Genomic DNA, 8,356 nt, shown 5'->3' with positions numbered 1-8,356 from the left:
CCATTTTGTTTAAAACTTTCATCTTAGTTACCTGCCTGACCTAAGAATCAATGCCTATGTGTGATTACAGTAACATTCCCATGACCACAGACCCCCCCCAGCTTTCTCTCCTTTGGGCAGGCTCTTGCTGACCATTGCCTGCTGATTGTTACAGAACCCCTTTGCCATCCATAGCTTTCATGTAATTGTATGCTTTGTTAACTGAAATCAAAAGTTACACTTTGACATTTTCATAGTTTGTTCTTATATTCTGTTAGTGACCTAACCAAGGTAACTCCATTGTATAATGATCCTTCTTCCTTGTCTCTATGTAACTACCGTAAACTACATCTTAATGGCAGAACTCCAGGGACTTTCTGAGCATGAAATTAATCAAAACTCCCTAACAATCAAAAGTTCCCATTTTGGTTGCCAAGTTGTTAGTTAATAGTTGCTATGGTCACTAAGTTGCTATGTAGCCAATTCTGCAAATTTGCCTATAAAAGTCTGTCACAAACTGCACCAATTTGCCAAGAGTTTTTTCTGGCGTTTGCCTACTCTTGACTCACGCGTTTAATAAATTCATAATTAATTAGACTCAACTTGCTGGCGTAACTGCTTCTCATTTACTCGGTCATAATATTTGGAGGCCCCAGCGAGAAATTTATTATCTGCCGGCACAAGCTGCCACCTCGATCCGGTTCTCCTGGGCTGGGAGGAGAGGTGCTGAGGAGGTGCCACCTGAAATCTCAGGACCCCTTAGCCTCTCACCTGGCTCTGAGAGGCTCAGAATGACTGCGGGCAGCTACGCCTCAAAAGAATCAGAGTTCATCTGCTGTCTCCTAGGAGGTATGAGTATTTTTTTAATTGCCTGGTACCATGGTTTTTCTGTTTTTATTTCGGATCAAGGGAGTTACGGCCTGACGAGGTCGCCCTTTGGATACGATTCACTAAGCCAAGATGTTGGCCTAATAGAGTCCCTGTTCTCTGCCCTGAAGTGTTCCAGGGGTCTGTAATTTTGTTTTAATCTTTGTCTGTTACTTGTTTGTGTGCCATTTGGTTCATTGTGTGTCATGGGTTCCCAGAACTCAAAGCAAGTCAGTCCTTTAGACTATGTTAAAGAAATTTTCTGTTGCCTTTGCTGAGGATTATGGTGTCCGCTTTACTAAAAGCAGACTCCGAACTCTCTGTCAGATAGACTGGTCTGCTTTTCATGTTGGCTGGCCTTCTACAGGGTCTCTGGACACTAGTATCACCGAGGATGTCTGGAAAACATTCACATCGAAACCTGGTCCCGGATCAGTTCCTTTATATAGACCAGTGGCTAAGTTTGGTCCGGCAGTTCCCTTATATAGACCAGTGGCTAAGTTTGGTCCGGTTAAGTTTGGCCTTGGTTAATGGCATGTTCTCTTGAAACTCCTAGTCGAGTTCTGATCGTTTCCTCCTGTAAACGACCAGAACAGGCTAAGTCTCATAATAACTCCACTCCATCTACGCCACTCCTCCAGGAACCCAAGGTCCCGCTGTGTCCAGCTCTTCTTCCCTCCTACACATCATATCCTGTTCTGCCATCTTCTAGTGAGGATCCTCTCGAGGATCCAGTCCTCCTCTTTCACCCTCCACCATAAACTCTTCAGACTTCTTCACCCACTGTTACCTTCACGGCCCCTGATTGTCCCTAGCCATCTCCAACATCAGGTACGGCTGAGGCTGCATCCAGTTCTAACCCATTTGTGTCTTCTCTGCCTGTGGCAGCCCAGCTTAGGTCCCGTGCTGATCCAGTTCCAATCCTTCCCCTCCAGGAGGTCCCATCGGCATCAGGGGATCGGGCGGGAGGACTATTTATGGTGTATAGCCCTTTTACTTCTGATTTATACAATTGAGAGCACCAAAACCCTTCTTTCTCTGCTAGGCCACAGGCACTTATTTCGTTAATGGAATCTGTTATGCATACCCATCGTCCCACATGGGATGATTGTCAGCAACTTTTAGTCACTCTGTTTACTGCTGAAGAGCAAGAGTGCATTAGATCTGAAGCTAGAAAGTCCATTCTGGACTCTGGGGGGACACAGGAGGAGAATCAATACATTCTGGACAGAGATTTTCCTCCTGCTCATGCAAATTGGGGCCCTAACACTTCGGCTGGGTCTAGAGCACTGAGTATATATCACCGGGATCTATTAGCAGGTTTAAAGGGGGCAGCCCAAAAACCCATTAACTTGTCTAAAACTACTGAGGTTCTCCAGGGACCCAAGGAGTCCCCAGGGGCATTCTTTGAACGTCTCCAAGACGCATTTCGAACCTACACCCCTTTTGACCCCTTGGCTCCTGAGAACGCTCGGGCCATCAATTTGGCCTTTGTGGAACAAGCAGCTACTGATATTCGAAAAAAGTTACAGAAGTTTAAAGGCTTTGCAGGAATGAACATTTCTCAGCTGCTTGAAGTAGCTCAAAAAGTTTACAATAACCGAGATGCTGAGAAATAGAAGCAAGCAGTTCAGGCGGCTGACAAAGCTGCAAGAAGATAGGCCAAAATTCTAATGATGGCCCTCAGGGCCCCAGGAACTGGTTCCAAGCCTCCACGCTAAAAGTCTGATAACAACAACAACAAAAAGTCAAAAGGGTCAAAAACCTGAACGCATTAAATTAGCAAAGAACCAGTATGCTTATTGCAAAGAGCTTGCACATTGGGTCAAAGATTGTTCCTATTGCCCTCCACAGAAAAACCAAGACCCGGACCCTAAGCCCATTCTGGTCCTGCCCTCGGCTGGAGGGGTAGAAAATGATTCCGACTGAAGGGGCCAAGGCTCTTTCTCCTTGGGCCCTCAAGAGCATATGGTAACTGCAGCTATTGGGGGCCACCCAGTTAAACTCCTAGTGGACACTGGGGCGGAACTTCCAGTCCTAAAATCACCATTGGGACCTATGTCTAAAAATCAACTTTTAATACAAGGAGCAATAGGAATGATTACCAACTGCAAATTCACTTCTAATTGGACTGTTGACTTGGGACAAAAGCAGGTAGCACACTCATTTTTAGTAGCTCCTGAGTAGCCATTCCCTCTTATGTGTAGAGATCTGTTACAGAAATTAAGAGCAACCATTGTACTTTCACCTGACAAAACTGAAATGTTTATTCCTACTGCATATCAAATGCTCTTAACTATTCCACTTTCTAAAAAATATCTTTTTCCCTCTCCAAAATCTACTACTAAAAATGTTCCATCAAGCTTACTTCTACAGTTGCAGCAGGAGTTTCCTCCTGTCTGGGCAGAAACCAATCCTCCAGGATTGGCGAAGCGTCATCCTCCAGTGGTGGTACGTTTACTGGCATCAGCTACTCCTGTCTGAGTTTGCCAGTATCCTATGAGTTTGCAGGCCCGGAAAGGAATTGCTCCTCATATAAAAAGACTCTAGCTGCCAACATTCTGATTCCATGCAAGTCAGCAAGGAACATACCTTTCTTGCCAGTTAAGAACCCAGGAACTTCTGACTACTGTCCAGTTCAAGACTTAAGAGAAGTCAACAAGTGGGTAGAAACTATTCATCCAACTGTTCCTAACCCGGTCACTTTACTTAGTCTATTTCTCCCTCAACATCAGGTATATACTGTGCTAGACTTAAAAGATGCTTTTTTCTCTATCCCCCATCTCCTGTTAGCCAACCTGTTTTTGCTTTTGAGTGGACAGATCCAGACATAGGGGACACCAATCAGTTAACTTGGACACGACTACCACAAGACTTCAAGAACTCCCCAACCCTCTTTGGGGAGACCTTGCAACAGGATTTGTCAGGGTTCTGTGCCCAACACCCTGAATGTGCTTTGCTTCTTTCTATATGTGGATGATCTCCTACTTGCAGCTGCAGACTTGGACACCTGCTTACAAGGTACTAAAGCTTTGTTACAACTTCTCCAAGACGTGGGATACAGAGTATCAGCAAAGTATCAGCTTTGCTCTGCCAAAGTGTGGTACCTTGGATACCAGCTGCAAGAGGGCAAACGAGCCCTAACCTCAGCCTGGAAAGAAGCTATTCTCTGAATTTCCACGCCAACCACCAAGAAACAGGTACGGGAATTCCTGGGGGCAGCAGGATATTGTCGGCGATGGATCCCAGGATTTGCTGAAATTGCCAAAACCCTTGTACTCGGCCACAGCAGGGGATCAACCCCTAAATTGGACTCCTGCTGAGGAACTAGTGTTCCAGCAGCTAAAAACAGCTCTGACTCAAGCACCGGCACTAGCCCGTCCTGATGTTACCAAACCTTTCCACTTGTTCATTCATGAACAATGAGGAATTGCCAAAGGGGTCCTCACTCAGACCCTAGGGCCATAGAAAAGACTGGTGCCTATTTGTCAAAAAGACTGGACCCAGTAGCTTCTGGTTGGCCCTCTTGTCTTCAAGCCATTGCTGCCACGGCTTTGCTGTTTAAAGAAGCAGATAAGTTAACTTTCGGTCAAAACCTGACTCTAACTGCTCCCCATGCTGTTGAAACTCTGTTACGGGGAGCCTCCGGCCATTGGATGTCAAATGCCCATATTACCCAATATCAAAGCCCACTACTAGACCAGCCTAGACTAACTTTCTCTCCTACTCAATGCCTCAACCCGGCAACCCTGTTGCCTGATGACCATCCAGAGACGCCAGTGCATGACTGTGAGGATGTGTTGGACATTACCCAGGCCAGCCAACCTGATCTTCAGGACACTCCTCTGTGCCAGGCTGATGCTGACCTGTTCACGGATGGTAGCAGCCTGGTACTCAATGGAGTCCATAAGGCTGGTACAGTGGTAACTACAGCTCATGACATAATCTGGTCACAGGCACTGCCTCAGGGTACCTCTGCCCAAAAGGCTGAGTTAATTGCTCTAATCCAGGCCCTGCACTGGGGAGCAGAAAAATGAATAAACATCTTCACAGACAGCTGGTATGCGTTTGCTACACTTCATGTACATGCCATGATCTACAAAGAATATGGCCTTCTCACCACAGCAGGTAAGACTATTAAAAATAAAGAAGAAATATTAGTCCTCTTGGAAGCTGTTTGGCTCCCTAAAGAGATAGCTGTTATTCATTGTAAAAGTCACCAAAAATCTGACATTCTAGAAGCAATTGGAAACCACCTGGCAGACTAGTCAGCTGGGGAAGCAGCAAAACTCCCAATTGAACCCCTAACTATTTTACCAGCTAAAACTTTTCCAGTCCCTTCTCTCCCACAGCGGCCCAGATATACACATAGAGAAGAAGAGACTGCAGAGCTGGCGGGAGCTTACAAGAAACCTGATGGCTGGTGGGTTAAAGACTCCAGAATTGTTCTACCTGAAGTTCTTGCAGAAAAATTAAGAAGACAACTCCACTCTACCACCCACCTAGGAGAAACCAAAATGGCTGAATTGTTAAACCATTTTTATATTATCAATAACTTAAAAAAACCAAGCGAATTCAGCAACTTTAATGTGTCCTTCTTGTTCTCGTGTCAATCCCAAGGGAAGGCCAAAACCCCTTCCAGGAATCAGGGCACAAAGATTAAACAATGGAAAATAGACTTTACTAAATAAAATCTCCACATGCAGGATACAATTATTTACTGGTGTTAATAGACACTTTTTTGGGTTGGGTAGAAACATTTGCACAAAAAATGAAACTGCCCTTATGGTTGCAAAATACTTATTAAATAAAATAATTCCTAGGTACGGGCTGCTTCTTTCTATTGGCTCAGACAATGGTCCTGCCTTCACCTCATCCATAGTACATCTGGTTAGTAAAGCACAGAACATCAAATAAAAATTGCATTGTGCTTACTGGACAGGTAAAACGCATGAACTGGACTTTAAAAAATACTTTAAATTAATAATAGAAACTGGTGAAAAATGGGTAACTTTCTTACCTCTAGCTCTCCTTCGAGCTAGATGTACCCCATATAAGGCTGGGTTTACTCCCTATAAAATCATGTTTAAAAGACCCCCCTCCTCTGTTACCCTGCTTACGGGATCCTATTCTTAAAGAATTTACTAGTCAATCTCTGTTAAAGTATCTCCAGTCTTTACAGCGGGTGCAGAATCTTGTCCACACCAATGTCCATGCTGTAGTGCCAACTCCAACTTCCACACCGTGTCATCCGTTCCAACCTGGAAATCTGGTCTATGTCAGAAAGTTCCGGAAAAAAAGAACTGAGCCCCTCCTGGAAAGGACCATACAAAGTCATCCTCACCACCCCAACGTCCCTGAAGGTTAGTGGGATACCAACCTGGATTCATCATTCACAAGTCAAGGAAGCTGCGGATGCCGAAGCCTGGCTCGGTCAAGCCTGCAGTTGGAACACTGATATGGCCCTTCGCCCAAACAACAACCGGACTGTGAACCAACATCCTGATAATCCTCTCAAAATCACCTTCCGAGCCCACTGTCCTTCATCACCTGACCAGCCAGCAGCAGAAACCGTGAGACTTTGACCATAACTGAATGTATCGCACTCATTCCTTACCTCTCCTTTTTGTTAACCCACTTGTTCTAAGATTTAAAGCAGCACTGCTTACTTCAGCTCCTGCAGAATGACCATGCTGCAAGAAAGATCTATTAACGTTGTTTTATTTCTCATGTACTGAATATATTATTGCTTTATTATGCTTAAAATAAATTTACCCTGGTTTATTCTAGCAAGCACTAGGGTTTGGGTTCAGCTTATCATACTACTTATACTTTTATTTTAAATTCCTTTACTTCAGGACAAGTTTTACCTGTCCAAAATTGGACCCCTGACTCAAACCCAATCCAGTTTAAAGTAACTCTTCCAAATCTGGTGCCTCGCATTTTAACTGGTTTGTTAACTTTGTCAAGAAATAAACCAACTCAGTAAAACTTTTGTATACCAGAACCTATTATAATTTCCTTCCTTTAACTAAAGAGTCAATGAATTGACTCATGCACAACTAAAAGGGGTGAATGAAATAAGCTAAATCAGCTAATAAAATCAAATTGCTAGCAAAGTAATGATATTAATCAGCTTCCTCCATTTTGTTTAAAACTTTCATCTTAGTTACCTGCCTGACCTAAGAATCAATGCCTACATATGATTACAGTAACGTTCCCATGACCACAGATCACCAGCTTTGTCTCCTTTGGGCAGGTTATGCTGACCATTGCCTGCTGATTGTTACAGAACTCCTTTGCCATAGCTTCCATGTAATTGTTTGCTTTGTTAACGGAAATCAAATGTTACGCTTTGACATTTTCATAGTTTGTTCTTATATTCTGTTAGTGACCTAACCAAGGTAACTCCATTGTATAATGATTCTTCTTTCTTGTCTCTATGTAACTGCCTTAAACTATATCTTAATGGCAGAACTCCAGGGACTTTCTAAGCACTGGCTCTACCTAGGACATGAAATTAATCAAAAACAATCAAAAGTTTCCATTGTGGTTGCTAAGTTGCTAGTTAATAGTTGCTATGGTCACTAAGTTGCTACGTAGCCAATGCTGCAAATTTTACCTATAAAAGCTTGTCACAAACTGCACCAATTTGCCAAGAGCTTTTCTGGAATTTGCCAACTCTTGACCTGCGTGTTTAATAAATTCATAATTAATTAGACTCAACTTGCTGGCATGACTTCTCACTTACTTGGTCATAACAATATCTCATTGTGGATTTCATTTACAGTTTCCCCATGGCTAATTATCTTGAGCATATTTTCATGGACTTACTTGCCATCTGTATTTGTGTGTGTGTGTGTGGAATGTCTTTTACCTCTAAATTGCTTGCTTTTTACTGTTGAGTTTTGAGAATTCTTTATGAATCCTAAATACTTGATTTTTGTCAGATGGGTGGTTTGTAAATTTTTTTCCCCTCTATGTGGCTTCCTCTTACCAGAACTTTATGGAGCAAAAGCTTTTTTTGTTTTTTACAATTAAATGCATTTTATTTAAAATATAGATAATAAATACTCAAAACCATCACTTTTTATTTTACTACTTTTTACTATTATCTATACTTTTGCAGTTACTCATGTTGGTTGTATCTATAGGAGTAAAAAACCACAATGGTGTGCAATCACAGTTTTTCCAAACTCCATGCTCAGTGACTTTATGTGAATGGCTTGAAATTGACCATGATGGAAGTATTGACACTGAAATTGGACCAATTTTTACACAAGCTGAATGCCAATAGAAATGAAACTTAAGAAACTTACATTGGCTGGGCCCAGAGGCTCAGCCTGTAATCCCAGCACTTTGGGAGGTTGAGGTGAGTGGATTGCCTGAGCCCGCGGGTTCGAGACCCACCTGGGCAACTTGGCAAGACCTCATCTCTACAATAAATCAAAAATTAACTGGGTGTGGTAGCGCGTGCCTGTAGTTCCAGCTACTCGGAAGGCTGAGGCGC

The sequence above is a fragment of the Carlito syrichta genome, unplaced genomic scaffold, assembly GCF_000164805.1.
Source record: "Carlito syrichta isolate Samal-C Ts95f unplaced genomic scaffold, Tarsius_syrichta-2.0.1 Scaffold313468, whole genome shotgun sequence".
Classification (NCBI taxonomy): Eukaryota; Metazoa; Chordata; class Mammalia; order Primates; family Tarsiidae; genus Carlito; species Carlito syrichta.
The sequence above is the reverse complement of the archived record's forward strand: the minus strand, read 5'-3'. Positions refer to the sequence as shown.